This window comes from Camarhynchus parvulus, chromosome 13 (genome assembly GCF_901933205.1).
Source record: "Camarhynchus parvulus chromosome 13, STF_HiC, whole genome shotgun sequence".
NCBI classification, from domain to species: Eukaryota; Metazoa; Chordata; class Aves; order Passeriformes; family Thraupidae; genus Camarhynchus; species Camarhynchus parvulus.
Window position 1 is genome coordinate 2,112,775 of NC_044583.1, and position 17,309 is coordinate 2,130,083.

The 17,309-nt window shown below is 50.3% G+C and overlaps 1 long non-coding RNA gene across 1 annotated transcript; it reads left to right on the forward strand.

The window, feature by feature from the left end:
- The first annotated feature begins 1,858 nt into the window (after positions 1-1,858).
- Positions 1,859-16,695, forward strand: LOC115908625. Its single transcript, XR_004061124.1, has 4 exons — positions 1,859-1,927; positions 4,387-4,561; positions 9,890-9,943; positions 13,845-16,695. It is a non-coding gene; the product is annotated as an uncharacterized LOC115908625 (long non-coding RNA).
- Positions 16,696-17,309: the final 614 nt, after the last annotated feature.

Here is a 17,309-nt window from a genome sequence, read left to right on the forward strand (position 1 = left end):
GCTCACAGGGTTTCCATGGACTCTTTCATCCCCAAACCTTTCCTGGGGTTTTCCCTGCTCACCCCATTTCAGGTGGGGCTGGTTCTCCCTTTAGATCCACCTTCAACCCTTTTTCCCATCCCACAAGAGAAAATTTGGGTGCTCATCCTAATGTGGAACTTCATATAAATGAAATTTAATGAAATTTCTCACCCATGGGAAATTGTATCACTGCGCAGGGCAGTGGCATTCATTTTTAGGAATTGTGTGTGTGAAATATTTTGGTTTTAATACAAATTGCTGTCATTTTCCTGAGCATTTTATATGTTAAGCGTTAACATAGAAAGAAAATAGAGGTGTAAAATGGAAGGAGAGGCAACCAGGAGAGCTCAGGAGGTGACAAACTGCTGAAAATTGTTAAGCAAAAAGAATTTTTTAAGCAAAGTTGGATTTGGCCCTAAATGGGATCACCCTATTTCAGGTGGGAGCTGATTCTCCCCTCAAATCCACCTTCAACCCTTTATCCCATCCCACAAAAGAAAACACAAAGTTTTTGGTGCTCATCCTAATGTGGAACTTAAAACAAATTAAATCTAAAGGTTTTTTCAATCCTGGAAAATTAAATAATTGTGTGGGGCACTGGCAATTTAGTTTTTAGGAGCTGTGGGTGTGAAATATGTTTATTTTAATACAAAATACTCTCATTTTCCTGGATATTCTGAATGTAACACAGCAAGGAAAGTAGAAGGGTAAAAGGGGAGGGAGAGGCAATGAGGGGAGCTCTGGGAGTGACAAAGCTGCTGAAAATTTTTAAGCAAAAATAATTTTAGCCCCAGATCCAGCAGGATTTGGCCCTAAATGGGTTCACCCCATTTCAGGGGGGAGCTGATTCTCCCCTCAAATCCACCTTCAACCCTTCCTCCCATCCCACCCCCAAGAGGAAACACAAAGTTCGGGGCGCTCATCCTAACATGGAACTTTAATGAAATTTAAAGTTTTCTGAAACTTGGAAAATTATATAATTGTGTGGGGCACTGGCAATAATTTTTAGGAGCTGTGGGTGTGACAAACGCTGGATTTCATACAAAATACTCTCATTTTCCTGAGCATTTTGAATGTAACACAGCGGGGAAAATAGAAGTTTAAAAGGGGATGGAAAGGCAACCAGGGGAGCTCAGGGGGTGACAAGGCTGCTGAAAAAAAATTTTAAAAGATAATTTCAGCCTCAGATGCAGCAGGATTTGGCCCTGCACTGACACAGTCCTGGATTAATAGCTGGATATTCAGGGAGCAGCTTGCAGGGTTTCCCATGTACCCTTTCACCCCTAAACCTTTCCTGGGGACCACACCTGGTCACCCCATTTTAGGTCAGTGCTGCTCCTCCCCTCCTGTCCATTTTTAACCCTTTTTGCCATCCCACGAGAGAAATTAACAAGTTTTGGGGGTTTGTCCTAATGTGGAATTTCAAATAAATTAAATTTAATGGCTTTTTTCAAACCTGAAAAATTCCATAATTTTGTGTGGCACTGACAATAATTTTTAGGACCCGTGTGTGCGAAATATTTTGGTTTTAATACAAAATACTGTTATTTTGGGGGCGATTTTGAATGTAACACAGCAATGAAAATATAAATGTAAAATACGCGGCAGGGAGAGGCAACCAGGAGACCTCAGCACGTCACAAGGATGCTGAAGCTTTTTCATCAAATATTTTGACTATCACAAGAAATTTAATCACCCAGTTAGGGAAATTTGGGTGTTTTTGGCTGCCTGGGGGCTGCGGGGCTGGAGCAGGGCCGGCCAGCTCCTGGCAGCCCCCAGACCCATCCAGCAGCAGAGGGTGCTCATGCACTGCTGTGAGATTCCTGCTTCTCCCTCAGCCATCTTAGGGAATCCTTTCCCTTCCCTGCAGTCTCCATTTTATGTTCCTGACGCAGAAAATGAAAAGGTCAGCACGGGAAGGAAGGAGGATGGGCCGGGGGGGTGTGCGGGGTGTGCTGAGGCAGAGCTTGGCTGTGGGGTTTGGGGTGCCAGGGCGGGATGTGGGGCTGCAGAGGGGGGCACTGAGCGTCTGCTACCCAGGGGGGTGCAGGGAGAGGGGCTGCAGAGCACGACTGGCGAGGGGGGAGGTGGAATTCCAGCTGGAACGCTGCTTGGAGCCCCCCGGGGCAGCCCCCAGGGTATGGGAGTGCCCCCTCCCGCCATCCCTGCATCCCTCCCTGCATCCATCCCTGCAGGATGCTGCAGCTGGAGGATTTTTTTAACCCCTGTCTCCACGGGAGGCTGAGCAGATCCCTCAGGCTGCCTGGAAGCAGGATGGAGCTGAGGATGGAGCTGAGGATGGAGCTGAGGATGGGGTCAGGATGGAGCTGAGGATGGAGCTCAGGATGGAGCTCAGGATGGGCTCAGGATGGAGCTCAGGATGGGGTCAGGGTGGAGCTCAGGATGGGCTCAGGATGGAGCTCAGGATGGGGTCAGGATGGGCTCAGGATGGGGTCAGGATGGGCTCAGGATGGGCTCAGGATGGGCTCAGGATGGAGCTGAGGATGGGCTCAGGATGGGCTCAGGATGGGCTCAGGATGGAGCTCAGGATGGAGCTCAGGATGGAGCTCAGGATGGGGTCAGGATGGGCTCAGAATGGGCTCAGGATGGGCTCAGGATGGGGTCAGGGTGGAGCTCAGGATGGAGCTCAGGATGGGGTCAGGATGGAGCTCAGGATGGAGCTCAGGATGGGCTCAGGATGGGCTCAGGATGGGCTCAGGATGGGGTCAGGATGGAGCTCAGGATGGGCTCAGGATGGAGCTCAGGATGGGCTCAGGATGGGGTCAGGATGGAGCTCAGGATGGAGCTGAGGATGGAGCTGAGGATGGAGCTGAGGATGGAGCTCAGGATGGGCTCAGGATGGAGCTCAGGATGGGGTCAGGATGGAGCTTAGGATGGAGCTCAGGATGGGGTCAGGATGGAGCTTAGGATGGAGCTCAGGATGGGGTCAGGATGGGGTCAGGATGGAGCTCAGGATGGGCTCAGGATGGAGCTCAGGATGGAGCTCAGGATGGAGCTCAGGATGGAGCTCAGCTTTCAGCCCTTGCCAGGCTCCCCAGCCCGGAGGGACTTTCCTGTTTTCATTGTTCGGGACACTGCGATCTGTCCTTGTTCTTTCTTTCCTTCCTGCCTGCACACGTTCGGGAGGGGGAGGGGGTTGCCCCAGCTCCGTGACCAACAAACCCTGGCAGCAGCAGCAGCAGCAGCAGCAGCACCTTTCCCAGCTGTGTGGAGAGTCCCAGGAGAGCTGCCAGCATCTATGGAGCAATTGTTGTCATCATCCCGATTTGTGGGAGCCTTTCTTTGTTACTCATCGCTGCCTGCTCCGTGCTGAGCAGTGCTGAGGGGGGGGCAGGCAGCCCCAATCCGGGATATGGAACAGCCCGGGGGTCCAAACTGCTCCAGTCCCAGCCACCCAACCAGCCAAGGATGCTCAGGATGGGCTGTGCTCCCCCCTGGCCCCTGTCTCTCTGTGCCCTGTGATGGGCACAGCACATCTCCCCCTTCCCTGAGGGCTCTGTGAGCTTCCAAAGGTTTCCTGGGATTGTCTGAGTGGTTTCCAGGCTAAGGAGAGCAGTTTGGGGTTTGGGGAGGGGTTTTTTGTGGCACCTCACACTTGAGAACCCAAGTGCTGTGCCCTCCCCTTCACAGGACTGTGCACACAGACAATCGGGGGTGTCACTGCCTCCAACAAACTTCAACCAGCCCGAGCTGCCAGCTCCAAAACCTGCCCGAGGTGGGGATTAAACACTCCCAAATTCGGGCCAAGTCCATCGGCAAACTTGAACAAAAATCCCTGGGAGAGCTGACTTGTCTGCAGAGTGTTCAGCTGAGTCTGCCCAGGCAGCTCATCCCTGAGAGCCAGGGAGGGGAGGAATCCCTGTGTGCCATTCCCAAATCCCCGTGGGACCATTCCCACAAATCCCTGTGTGCCATTCCCACAAATCCCTGTGTGCCATTCCCAAATCCCCGTGGGACCATTCCCACAAATCCCTGTGTGCCATTCCCACAAATCCCTGTGGGTTCATTCCCAAAAATCCCGGTGGGACCATTCCCAAATCCCTGAAGGACCATTCCCACAAATCTGCTCCTTCCACATCCTGCCTGTCCTTGTGCTTATCCTACACCCAGTTTATTCCTAACTCTTTTATTCCTTTCCTAAAAACCTGCCTTTGCTGCTCAGTGGATTCACTTTTGGTCCATTTTGGTCAGTTTTGGCCTGGTTTGGTCAGATTTGGGCGTCTTTGGTCCCTTTTGGGCGGATTTGGTCAGTTTTGGTCAATTTTGGTCTGTTTTGGTCAGTTTTGGTCAGTTTTTGGCCCGTTTTGGCCCGGTTTTGATCAGTTTTGGTCGGTTTTCCCCCAGGTCCTCCATCCCCTTCCCGCATCCCACACGAGGAGATGCTCCTGGGCAAGAAAACACCACAAGCGCCTCTGTGCTTTCTGGAGACACTCAGCTCACTCCGAGCGACTTTTCCTTTAAATACCCCGAGCTAAAGCTCCCTTTGTCTGTCATCTTGCGCCTGCCTGGACTAAAATAGGTCAGTGATTCCTGATTCCGTGCCGGGCTGGCGGAGGCAGCGCTGCCCCAGGCGGCGGGAGGGCTCGGGAGGCTGCCGGAGGTGGCCCGGCCATGGGGGAGGGATGCTCGGGATGCTCGGGGTGCTCGGGATGCTCGGGATGCTCGCAGAGCTGGCCCAGCCATTGGCTGTCACAGACATATTTTCTGAAAAATCCTTTCTCTAGGATTTTTTCTCTTGAGAAGCTGAGAGGCTTCAGGAACAAAATGTAAACAATAACTATGTGATAGCTGTGGGATGTGGTTTGAAGATAGTTTACTAACAAGGGGATCTTTGATTGGCCTTGTGAGAATTGTTTCTACTTGATGACCAATCACAGATCCAGCTGTGTCAGGACTGTGGTCAGTCACAAGATTTTATTATTCATTCTCTTCTTTTCTTTGCTAGCCTTCTGATGTCTTTTTTTTTCTTTCTTTAATATACTTCTAAAATATCATTATAATATAATATAATACCATAAAATAATAAATCAGCCTTCTGAAACATAGAGTCAACATTCTCATCTCTTCCCTCGTCCTAAAAACCTACAAACACCACCACAACGGGCCAGCTCCGGGGCAGGGATGCTCGCAGAAGTGGCCATTGGCCAGCTCCGGGCAGGGATGCTCGGGATGCTCGCAGAGGTGGCTCAGCCATTGGCCAGCACCAGGGGAGGGATTCTCGCCCTCCCTGCGCTGTTACCAGGCAGGAGCCGCTCCTGGGGCTGCAGGGGGAGCAGCGCCCCCGTGCCCACCTCTCGCCTGGCACAGTTGGGTTTGCAGGATGCTTTTCCGCCTTTTCGTGATGTCTTTTTTGGACTATCAAAAAATAGAAGGCAGAAAATTAAAGGAATAAAAAGGAGTTTATTTATTGAAGGGCTTTCAGGCACATTTAGGGCAGATGAAGCCCATCCAGGGCTGTTGGAAGGCTGGATGCTGAGAATTTAAACTTTCTGTGCTGAAAGGCACAGACCTGTAAGAGAACACTGCATTTGGCCTGAGGATGTGGAGAGGGCTTCCAACATTGAATGATAGCAGATTGTGAGACAGGCTGTGCAAACCCAGAGCACCACAGGGAATATTTCTGTGTCTGCTCTGGGGTGCCCTGACCCCCACGGCAGCACTGACTTTGACCCTCATTCATAGAGAAAGTTTCCCAGACCTCAAGATAGACTGGAACCCACAAAAGTGTGAAATAGATTATAGAGAGCAGTGTAGGTGTGTCACTTGGTGAGAAATTGAGGTTTTGGGATTTTTAGTCTGTTGTGGATGGAAGCAAGATGGAAGGCACAGGGTGTTGTCCTGGGTTTCTTCTTCATGCTTCTTCTTCCTCCTTCATGGGTTTGGGTGGCATTTTGTAATTGGGCAGAAAATTCCCATTGCTCTTTGGGATCAGTTATTGGGTTAAAAGGGAAAATAATCCAGGTGTCAGCTCTTAATTGGATAGTTTAGTCTTAAAATACCTTGTACCAAGAGATTGTTGGCCATTTTGTGCCTTCTAATGAAAAGCTGCTGAACTCACAGTGATGAGACTGATTTACTGATAAGAAATAACAAACCCCTGAGTCTGAACAGGAATTACTGTCTCAAGTGCCTTCAATCCCGACCCAGAGAAACCCACAACTGGGACCCCCACAAGGGCCTTCCAAAAATGGTTTCCAAAACTGTTTGACAGCAGATTATGAGACAGGGGCTACACCCAAAAATGGGCACGGGTTTTCACACTTTTATAAGTTTGGTCCATTTGCATATTGGGGGTTAATGGTTCAATTACAGCTCCAGGTAATGAAGTCATTGACCCCAAGTTTGCTCCCCCCCAAGTCACTTTTGGTTTATATTTCTCAGGGCCTGAGGCAGTGAGGTGTCCTTGATTGCCAGGCCTGGAGAGGATTTGTTGTGTCTGCCCAAAATGGGAAAGCAGCAGCTCACACTGTACATGGAGTTCAGAGTTACAAATAGATGGAAAATACAAAAGCAGAAATCCTGAGGCATATCCCTGCTCAGGGTGCAGGTTTTGGCGTTTGTGGGCACCCAGGATGGGCACAGCCCCCGTTCCTGTTTGCTCCAGCCCGGGGTGAGGCACTGAGCACTCAGGCACCGAGCAGGGAACTGTGGGGACACCATAAAGGTAAGAAAACTTTGAGGAAGTTGTGAAAGCAGGCCCCAGAAACAGAAAGGAAAAAAACCAACCAAACAAACAAAAAAAAACCCAACAACAACAACCAAACAAAAAAAAAAAACAAAAAAACCACAAAAACCCCCAAAACAAAACAAACAAAAAAATAACAACAAAAAACCCCAAACAAAAACACACACACACAAAAAAAACAAGAAAAACCAAAAAAAAAACAAACCCAGAAACTTTGAGCTAGCTGCAGCTGCAAATCTAAAAGTAGAAAACTAACAATGGTACAGCAAGCAAGGACATGAAACAATAGCTTGAGTTTTGGGCTTGGCTAAGATAGACCTTAAGACTGCAGAAAAAATATGCTTAGCAAGGTAGTAGAAGGTTTTAAGCTTAATAATAGAGTATTGTGTATTGTGAATAGAAAGCAGACAAGCAAGCTTTGTGTAAAGCAGGTTTGTGTGTGTGCTTTAAGTGGTTGGCTAAAAATCTTTATTATTTATTTCTTTGTTTTGAAATTTTTAGCTTTAGCGCTGTGCTATTGGCTGGAAAGTTTTTTACATGCTCTGTAACAAAGCAATCTTTGGCTGCTGCTGGCTGTACGTGAGATTTGCCATCTTCCCATTGTCGCAGCCAAGCAGTGAGGCTGATGCCACATCCTCCTATCAGGGTCCTGCATGCATTCTTCTGCTACGAGGGAGGGCTGAGACAATTGGGACTGTTCAGCCTGGAGCAGAGAAGGGTTTGGGGACACCACAGAGCCCTAAAGGGGCTCCAGGAGAGCTGGAGAGGGACTGGGGACAAGGATGGAGGGACAGGACACAGGGTTCATGGTTTTAACTAAAACTGGGGGGACTCAGACTGGATATAGGGAAGAAATCCTTCTGGGAGGGTGGGCAGGCCCTGGCACAGGGTGCCCAGAGCAGCTGGGGCTGCCCCTGGATCCCTGGCAGTGCCCAAGGCCAGGCTGGACAACCTTGGAGCACCTGGGACAGTGGTGGGAGGTGTCCCTGCCATGGCAGGGGCAGTGGGATGGTCCTTTGAGGCCCCTTCCAGCCCAAACTATTCTGTGACTTTTCATACAGCAGAGATGCTCTCAGCACCTTCTCCTGAGAGAAAAATTGTATTTATTCCTGATTTTTCCCCACTCCACCTCCCCCTCTGTGCTCCTTGCAGCATGCCTGCATTTCTCCTGGTGTTGGACTGAAGGTGCCCAGCCAGCCTCACACACAAATCCATCCTCAGCGCCTGCTGCTTGTGCTAAACACCAACTACAGCAGGAAAGTTCCTTTTGCAGGTGCGGGGAGGAGGAATAAACAGGGGAAAAGAGAAAAAAGGAGAAGGGAAAACTCCCCAGCGGCCACCTGGGCTGAGAAGCAGCAGCAGTCCCTCACTAATCCCTTTCTCCAGAGTCCCCCAGGTTCTTCTCCCACTCTTTGAACCTCCCCATGGTCAGTCCCGGGGCTGGAAGTGCTGATTGCAGCAGGCTTTGATTAGGAGCAGATGCTAATTACCCGTTAAGCCCAGCCTGCTGAGGCCAGGTGACGATTAGCGCTGCTTTAATGACCCTTGTCCCCTCCTGTTGTCGCCTGAGGGTCCCGGGCTGAGGTCAGAGCGCCAGGAAAGGGCAGGAAAAGGGAGAGGAGCATTCCCAGCCCTTGTAATTAACTCTTGTAATCGCTCCCCGCCGCCACACACAGCAGTGGGCTGGGCTGATTTTGAGATAAGGGTTAGAGATCTGCAGCTTAGGGCACTGTGTGGCCTCAGGGTTAGTCTTAGGCCGGGATTTGGCAGCTTTCCCAAGGAAAACGATGCTGGAAAATCTCTTCTGCTTGTCCTACATCCTGTCTGGCAGCAGGGCCTTTATTTCCATTTCCTTTGTTTCTATTTTTCTTCCCCATCCTGCTTCCTGGGAATGGTTTTTTGTTATGACCAGCCAGAGATGAATTCAAATCCTGGTAAAATAAAATTTAAAAAAAGAAATAAGAAAAAGAAAAAAAAAGAAAAGAAAGAGAGAAGGAGAGAGAGAGGAGAGAGGAGAGAGAGAGAGAAAGAAAGGAAAGAAAAAGAAAGAAAAGGAAGAAAGGAAGAAAGAAAAGAAAGAAAAGAAAGAAAGAAAGAAAAGAAAGAAAAGAAAGAAAAGAAAGAAAAGAAAGAAAGAAAAGAAAGAAGGAAAGAAAAGGAAAGAAAAGAAAGAAAGAAAAGGAAGAAAGGAAGAAAGGAAGAAAGGAAGGAAGGAAGAAAGGAAGAGAGGGAGGGAGGGAGGGAGGGAGGGAGGGAGGAAGGAAGGAAGGAAGGAAGGAAGGAAGGAAGGAAGGAAGGAAGGAAGGAAGGAAGGAAGGAAGGAAGGAAGGAAGGAAGGAAGGAAGGAAGGAAGGAAGGAAGGAAGGAAGGAAGGAAGGAAGGAAGGAAGAAAGAAAGAAAGAAAGAAAGAAAGAAAGAAAGAAAGAAAGAAAGAAAGAAAGAAAGAAAGAAAGAAAGAAAGAAAGAAAGAAAGAAAGAAAGAAAGAAAGAAAGAAAGAAAGAAAGAAAGAAAGAAAGAAAGAAAGAAAGAAAGAAAGAAAGAAAGAAAGAAAGAAAGAAAGAAAGAAAGAAAGAAAGAAAGAAAGAAAGAAAAAGAAAGAAAGGCTACCAGCGGCTTTCACCTCCATGGACATCAATTCATCAATTATTCCCCTGCACTGATGAATTCCAGCTTTGTTCCCTAAATTTCCCGATAAACCGACCCTATCCCTGTAGGGAAGGCAGCTTTAGCATCACATTTCCATGTGGGGAGCATCTAGGTGAGGGAATTTTGGACTGGATGGATTTTGAAGATCCAAGCAATATTTTTTTATACATATATATGTTCTAGAAAATCTATTTTCCCTGCCCTTGTTCCCATTCAGAAATGTGGTTGCTTGGCTTCACACCCCCATCCTGCTTTTTTTAAAGGCAGGAAAAAAGGAGAGTTAAGAGCTCCCTATTTGTCTTCCCAAAATATCCTGAGAGGGTCTCAGTTGTCCTGGATTTTACACAGAAATCCTGGGTTGTCCACATTGGAGAAATCTGGTCTCTGAAATGGGAAAACTTCAGTGGAAAAAGTCATTTTCTCTGGACACATTTCATTCCAAACGGAAATAAAACATTTTGGCTGTGCAATGTCGGTAGGAAAATCTCATTGTGATTTTTTTCCCCTTTCTGCAGTGCAAGAAGTCAAATCTAAGTTGTCAGAACTAAAAAAGTCTCCTGCAGAAGAATGTAAGTAAGTGTTCCCAGGGCTGTTTAGCCCTGCTGGGGGATAATGAGGGGAAGGGAGTGGGGTGGGAATGGGGAGAGCAGGGTCCTGACCCGGGGATGGGGGTCCCTAAACCAGGACCTGAAAGGAGAAACAGGGCACTGGAAAATGAACCCAGGGCTGTCCCCAGCACAAGGTTTGAGAAGCACAGGGAGGGTGGAACACCTTGGAAATGGCTTTTCCTGTAATTTTTTTCCTTTAATTGATCAGAGCACTATTTTTACCCAGTTCAGATGCACTCGGGGCTCAGAGGCTGCTCTCTGGGGAGGAGGAGGAGGAGGATTCTGTCCTTGCTGATTCATTCAGCCCTGGCTCAGGATCTTTCTGGAAGCATCTCCTGTGCCCAGGTGTCAGAGTTGAGGCAGAGACAATAACAAAGCAACACACTCCATTTTCAGACCTGTTTTTATTACAGCCTGCATGCTTTTAATAAATTCTTACAAACCTCATAAGTTTACACTTTACTCATTGGTCATGAGAGACAAACAAAGTGCTCATTGGAACAGGCAGTTGCAGGTTTCTCTTATTTCTCCTTCTTTCTTTCTTGGTTTGTGTGTCAATGACCTTGGTAGGAAATTCTTTCAGGGGTAAACATTAATCTCTTATCAAACTCCTCTCTGGCTCACAGAAGTTATTGTAAAACCTCTTCCACACCCAGGTGTGTGTAACCTGTCTGGAGCTGGCACCCTGAGATTCTCCTTTCTCCTCCTCAACTCCTGGATATCTCTGTAAATCCATTTCTGGCCCTGATCATGGACACTCAGGCTGAGATCTTGTAAAGAGGGCAGGGTTAGATTCGATTTTGGAAAGGTTAGGTTAGACTTTAGGAATGTTAGATTCGACTTTAGGAAGGTTAGATTAGATTTTAGGAAAAAATTCCTCCCTGTGAGGGTGGGCAGGCCCTGGCACAGGGTGCCCAGAGCAGCTGGGGCTGCCCCTGGATCCCTGGCAGTGCCCAAGGCCAGGCTGGATGGGGCTGGGAGCACCTGGGATGGTGGGAGGTGTCCCTGCCATGGCAGGGGTGGGATGGGATGAGCTTTAAGGTGCTTCCAACCCAAAAGCTGTCCCAAGGATGAGGTCTGAGTGCATAACTGCTCTGAAGACAGAATCTGCCTGTTCAGAAAATGTTCCTGTTGCTGTAACAAGTTGGAAAGCAGCACAAGAGCAGCTGTTTGTCATTAAGTGCCTGTTTCCAGGCCTGTGGGGCTCCAAAAAGCAGCAGGTCTCTCCATGAGCTGCTGCAGGACCTGGGGCACAGCCATGCTCAGCTCAGGAAGCATCTCTTGATCTCTGCTGAAACACAACTTTGCCTCATCCTCCTGCTGGTTTCTGGGCTTGTCCCCGTGCTGGGCTCTGCCTCAGGCCAGCAGGACACAAATGTCTGATTGGGCTGAGGCCTGTGGGGCTGCAGGAGTCCTTTAATGCTCTCTGCTTCTGGTCCTGCAGGTGGCAGCTGAGCATGGCAAGGGAAAGCTCCATCCCTGCCAGGGCTCAGGAGGGGGGACCTTTAAAGGTCTGTGGTCCACCCCTGCCATGGGCAGGGACACCTCCCACTGTGCCAGGGTCTCCAAGGTTGTCCAGCCTGGCCTTGGGCACTGCCAGGGATCCAGGGGCAGCCCCAGCTGCTCTGGGCACCCTGTGCCAGGGCCTGCCCATTCTCACAGGGAGGAATTTCTTCCTAAAATCCAATCTGAGCTTCCTAAGTCTAACCTAACCTTTCTGAAATTGAATCTAATCCTGCCTTCTTCAGAAGATCTCAGCCTGAGTGTCCATGATCACGGCCAGAAATGGATTTACAGAGATATCCAGGAGCTGAGGAGGAGGAAGGAGAATCTCAGGGTGCCAGCTCCAGACAGGTTACACACACCTGTGCCAGGGGCTGCCCACCCTCCCAGGGAACAATTCCCAATTCCCAATATCCCATCCAGCCCTGCCCTCTGGCAGTGGGAGCCATTCCCTGTGTCCTGTCCCTCCATCCCTTGTCCCCAGTCCCTCTCCAGCTCTCCTGGAGCCCCTTCAGGCCCTGCCAGGGGCTCTGAGCTCTCCCTGGAGCTTCTCCTCTCCAGGTGAGCACCCCCAGCTCTCCCAGCCTGGCTCCAGAGGGGTTCCAGCCCTGGGAGCAGCTCCAAGGCCTCTCTGGATTTGCTCCAGCAGCTCCAGATCCTTCCTGTGATGCCTTGTGCAAGCTGGCCTAGAACAGAGGCTGGACAGAGCTAAAGAATAAAGCAGGGATTTATTAGGAGGCCTCAATGGATCCACCTTGGGCAGCACAAGAGCCCAGCCAGAGCTACAGCCAAGATGAACCAAAATGGTCCCAAAATGCACAATCGATCACGGGGTCTCTCACTTTTATAAGTTCTGCTCCATTTGCATCTTGCAGTTCATTGTCCCATTCCAGCTGTAGCCCATGCTGTCCCACCCTGCTTGTTTTTCTCTCTCCAGCCCACAGTGTTTGTGCTCTTGGGCCTGAGATTTGGATCATTTGTCCTTGGTGCCCAGCTAAAGAAGGAATTGTTTTGTCTCCCTGCCCTGTGCAGAGAGCTCACCATCCCATAATATGAAGCCCAGACTTACACACTAAAGCAGAATAGAAACTGAAAATATAAAATCTAAACCCTGAGGCATCACCAGTGCTGTGGCCCCCAGGGCTGGATGCTCCAGGTGGGTTCCAGGAAGAACACCAGAGGATTCCCAGCTCCTGCAAGCCCCCGCTGCTGGCCAGGCTCCCAGTCCCTCCTGCACGGTCCCATTTTCCTGCTCAGATGTTTTCCTGACCAGATTTCCTCACATCCATCTCCAAAAAACCCAGTCCTGGGATCAGAGTGATGCCAGGGCAGGTGAGGTGATTGCTGGGGGTGGGGAACAGGGAGCTGGATCTTGGCAGCTCCGAGCAAAGACAATTTTAGCTCCTTGCTGAGTCTGCAAAGCCCAGGGCTGCATCCCAAAGATGCTTTATTTGAGTGGCTGCAGTGGAAAGCTTTTTATTCTGAAAGCTGTGGCTGTGCTGGGCTGCACAGGGAGGGAATTATTGATGGAATAAGAGGATGTGATGCCTGGGAGGAAGGACACCTATTGTTCTGTCTGGGATGAAAGGCTGCTGCTGCTGCTGAGTCAGTGGTGGGAGGAAGGAAAGCAGGAGCAGGATATGGAGAGCAGATGCATCCGTCCCTGAGGGGCTGGAAGCTCTGCTGAGCCCCTGACTGTGCCCCCAGTGCTCTGCTCTGCCTGACCTGCTCCAATGTTGGCGTTCAGCTCCAAATCTTCTCCTAACCCCCCAGTAAATCCCAGCCCCTCCCCTGTCCCAGGCTGCACTGGAGCTGGGCACTTCCCAGAATCTTTTTACTGCTCAAGCTCCTCTTTCATTCTTGAAACAGCTTCAAGCAAATCCAAAGGAATCCCCTCTTTTTTCTCACCTTGCAGACTGGTAAAACATTCAGATCTCCCCTGGTGAGTGTGTCCCAGACCAAAACACTATAAAAGAAGCTGGGGAGAGCCTGGGTGCTGCCTTGGGGAGCGTTTATGCTGCAGAGAGCTCAAATCTGCCTGGGAAGTGCCCAGGAGCATCAGTGTGATGAGCTGTGCCCGTGCCCTGAGCACACCCCCCCATGCAGGGGCAGGAAGGATGAAGTTCACATTTCCCAGGAGATCTGCTGCTCAGAAATTGCCTGAAGCAGTTAATTCTCTTTTGGGGGGGTTGTTTGCCTGGATATAAAGAGGGGGGATGAGCCCCACTCCTGGCAGGGAGGTCAGAGGGTTCTCAGAGGGTACAGCTGGAGTCCTGATGACTCCAGGATAGGAACTGCTCCTGCTTAGAGCAAATATTTTAGGAATGTCCTTCTCTGTTTTTATGTCTTTTTCTTTCAGTGTCTGCTGAGAACTTGAAGAAAAGCTTGAACAGGACGAGGAGATGGATTTTGACTGTGCAGTGGAATATTCTGAACTTCAACACAGATAAGATAAGAGTGACAAATCTGTGGGGGAAAATTGACAATATCCTCTTGCTCTTAGGGAGCAAAACATTTCAAAGAGGATGTGAGCTATGACAAAAGGAGGCCATTTCCCCTTGTCCACCCTTCCCATAGGAGGTGCAAATGTCACCCCAGCACTGAGTAGATTAGGCTGGGCTCATCTTTGAGTGTCCTTGAGCTTCTCTGGGCAGCTGTGCCAGGGCCTCACTGCCCTCCCAGGGAAGAATTTCTCCCCAGTATCCCCTTCCAGCTGCCCTGCCATGCCCAGGACATCCTTAACTGGAGCAGATTTCTCAGAGCCCCACTGCTCAGCTCTGCCATGCTCCTCACTCCCCTTTAACAAGGATTTAACCCCTTTTGTGTGGGTTTCCCCCTCCCACCCATCACAGCAGCTGTTCCTCCTGTCCTGCAGGAGCTGCCACGGACAGGCAGGAAATTCAATCTGCCAAGCTGGGGAGGGGGGAGGCAGAGGAGAAGCAGCAGGGAGCAGCTGCTGGACATGGGTGGGATGCAGCTGTGTGTTTGGGGCAGCAGGAGCTCTGGGCTGGATGCAAAGAGGGTCCAGGTGAAAAGAGGGATGCTCTGGAGCTGGATCCCCAAGGATGGAGACTCGGGGCAGCACAAGGGGCATTTCAGTGAGAGGAGAAGCCTTGAAAGCAGCAAGTTCAGGTTTGCCTGCAGAGCTCCACCTTCATATGAGGGACACCCCACAGCAGCCCCATGGCTGTGCAAAGCCTGCTGAGCTCCAGAGAACCTTCTCCATGCCCACATTGTTTCTGCTCTTGGCCTGAGATTTGGATCATTTGTCCTTGGTCCCCAGCTAGAGAAGGAATTGCTTTGTCTCCCTGCTCTGTGCAGAGAGCTCACCATCCCCTAATGTGAAGCCCAGACCCACACACTAAAGCAGCAAAGAACCTGAAAAATATAAAAGCTAAACCTGAGGCATCACCTGTGCTGTGGCCCCCAGGGCTGGATGCTCCAGGTGGGTTCCAGGAAGAACCCACAAAATGGGCTCTTTTGGCCCTACAAAATGCAGCAATTTGCACCCCAGCCCAAAGACTGTGCATCCCTGCAGTGCTGCACTCCATCTCCTCCTGCATTTCCTGGGAAGCTCAGTGGGTGTCAGCCCCAGAACTCTTTTCCCTCTTCCCAAGCTGTGATGCTGTGCCAGAATCCTCCATTGCAACCACACACATTTCACATTTATTTCAAATGTGGTTGAAAAGGGAGGAGGGGACAGGCCATAAATATTCTTTCCCAGGGCTGTTGCCTGAGCCTGGGAATACCCAAAGGAGTGGGGTAGCCCCTGTGGGGTTGGCTCTGTGGGACAGACCTGGGCAGCCCCAGGTGGCTCTTTCATCACCCCAAATGTGTCTGTACCCCTGGCTGAGAAAATGCCCCCACAGCAGGCAAAGTGTTGGGGAGCAGAGAGGACCTGGCCTCGCTCCTGGCACTGCCCATATTTTCACATTTCCACTTTCCTCCCTGGCTCAGTGCATGCTCAGGGACATGGGTGTAGAACAAACCCTGTCATTTTGTGATGAAGCAGCCATTTCCTTCACATTTTTCCTACATTACCCACGAAATTTGGATGTTACTGAGTGTAATTTTGGAAGCCTCCTGAGCCTGCAGCCACTCCAGGCACAGACCTGCAACAGTGACCCCTCTCAGCAGTTGTGGCTGCTCTGAATTCAACCTTCTGCTTGGCCCTGGAGGTTAATGTGGCTCTGCATGTCCCCTGCTGTCCCCACGGCGTGGGCCTGCTCCCTGCTACCAGATGCATTCTTTGCTTCCAACATATGGCCTCAATTACTGTCCTTTCCCTGGATTTCCTGCCTGAAACTCATCCCCTCCTCCTGGCAGCCTGAACTGCCTCCTCTCTCCTGCAGTGAGATGCCTTGCAAGCTCTCACATTCCTCCCTGCCTCCCTGCTGCTGCTCTGCTGCCTCTGACCAGGGGGTGCTGATGCAGAGCAGGCACAGAGGAGGCTCAGACCCCCCAGGTGCTGTCACTGAGCCCAGGAGCCCCAAGGCCTGGCTGGTCACAGCCAAACTGCCCAGCCCAGTGTCCAGCAGGGCTTTGTCCAGAGCCCCCTCCTCCCTCAGCACCCATCCCACACCCCCTGCAGTTTTCAGGGTTTTTTTTTTGTTTGATTTGCAAGGCTCAGGCTTCTTTTTATTTCCATCCCTCCTGAAGCTGGGGGCTTTCCCAGCCTCTGCCCTTTGAAAGGAGCATCAAACCACTCTGGGTTTCCCCTGGGCACTGCTTGGCCTCGTTCCTGGGCACTTACCCCTGCAGAAAAGCCATGTGCCCGTGGCTTCTGCCTCTCAAAGCTTTGGAGGAGGGGAGAGGGCTCTGTCAGTGGCTCTTTGTGGGAAATGGATTTGTGAAAAACCCTCGAAACTTGGCAGAAGGCTCACACAGTATGTATCTGTATGCAAACCTTGAGATAAGAAATGCTGACTTCGAAATGCCATGGAATAGGACAGACATGGTTTGAGAGAGAAATGGAACTAGAAATAAATTTCAAAGGATGGCCTTGTAAAAAAGACTAGATACTTTGGAGAAATAGAACTGTGAAAGATATTGTAGTGGGACCCATGAGGAGGAATTTTAGATTATTGGCTTTAAGGCATCTACAGCATGGTGTGACAAAAGCTGATAGGCCAAGAAATGCTTATACTGTATTGTAAATAAGAAATAATTGGCTTCTGATTGTGATGGCGTGAATTACAACATCTGTATTGTCTCACCCTTCTCATGAGACTGAAAATGGAATAAAAGTTTTTAAAATACCTCTCAGTTGCCCCATCTCTGGGTCAGAAAAAGGCTCAATCCAACAGCTCTTCAGCCCCTTCCTGCTGCTGGGGGGAGCCCCAGGCCCTGCAAACCCTGAGCAATATGAGCTTATTCAGGGCTCAGGGGGAGCTGGGAACGGTTCAATCCCACAAACAGCCAGTTAATGATTCCCAGCCCCTCGCTGGCACGTTTCAGGCTTTGGAAGGGGGTCTGGCCAGCAGCTGTGCCAGCAATCGTAGCTCCAAAAGAGCATTTTCATTCTGTGTCAGCTTTCATTCGTGGCCCCTCTGCATTCCCCGGTGCCTGCAGATGCCAGAGTTTCCAGGGCTCCTGCTGCTCCAAGCCCCTGGGACTCTTCCCTCCCATCCAGCCATGGAGCTGTGTGATGGGGAGGGGGTGAAGAAGGCACTGCTGGCCCCGTGTTTGCTTCCTCTTCCTGTCCCGTCCTTCCCTAAGCGTGGGAGAGGCTTTTTCCCGGGATAAAAACGGCTCAGCAGCATTTGGGAATGGCAGGAAAAGCTGAGAGCTGCACCTCTGAGTGCAGCAGTGCAGGGGAGCAGTT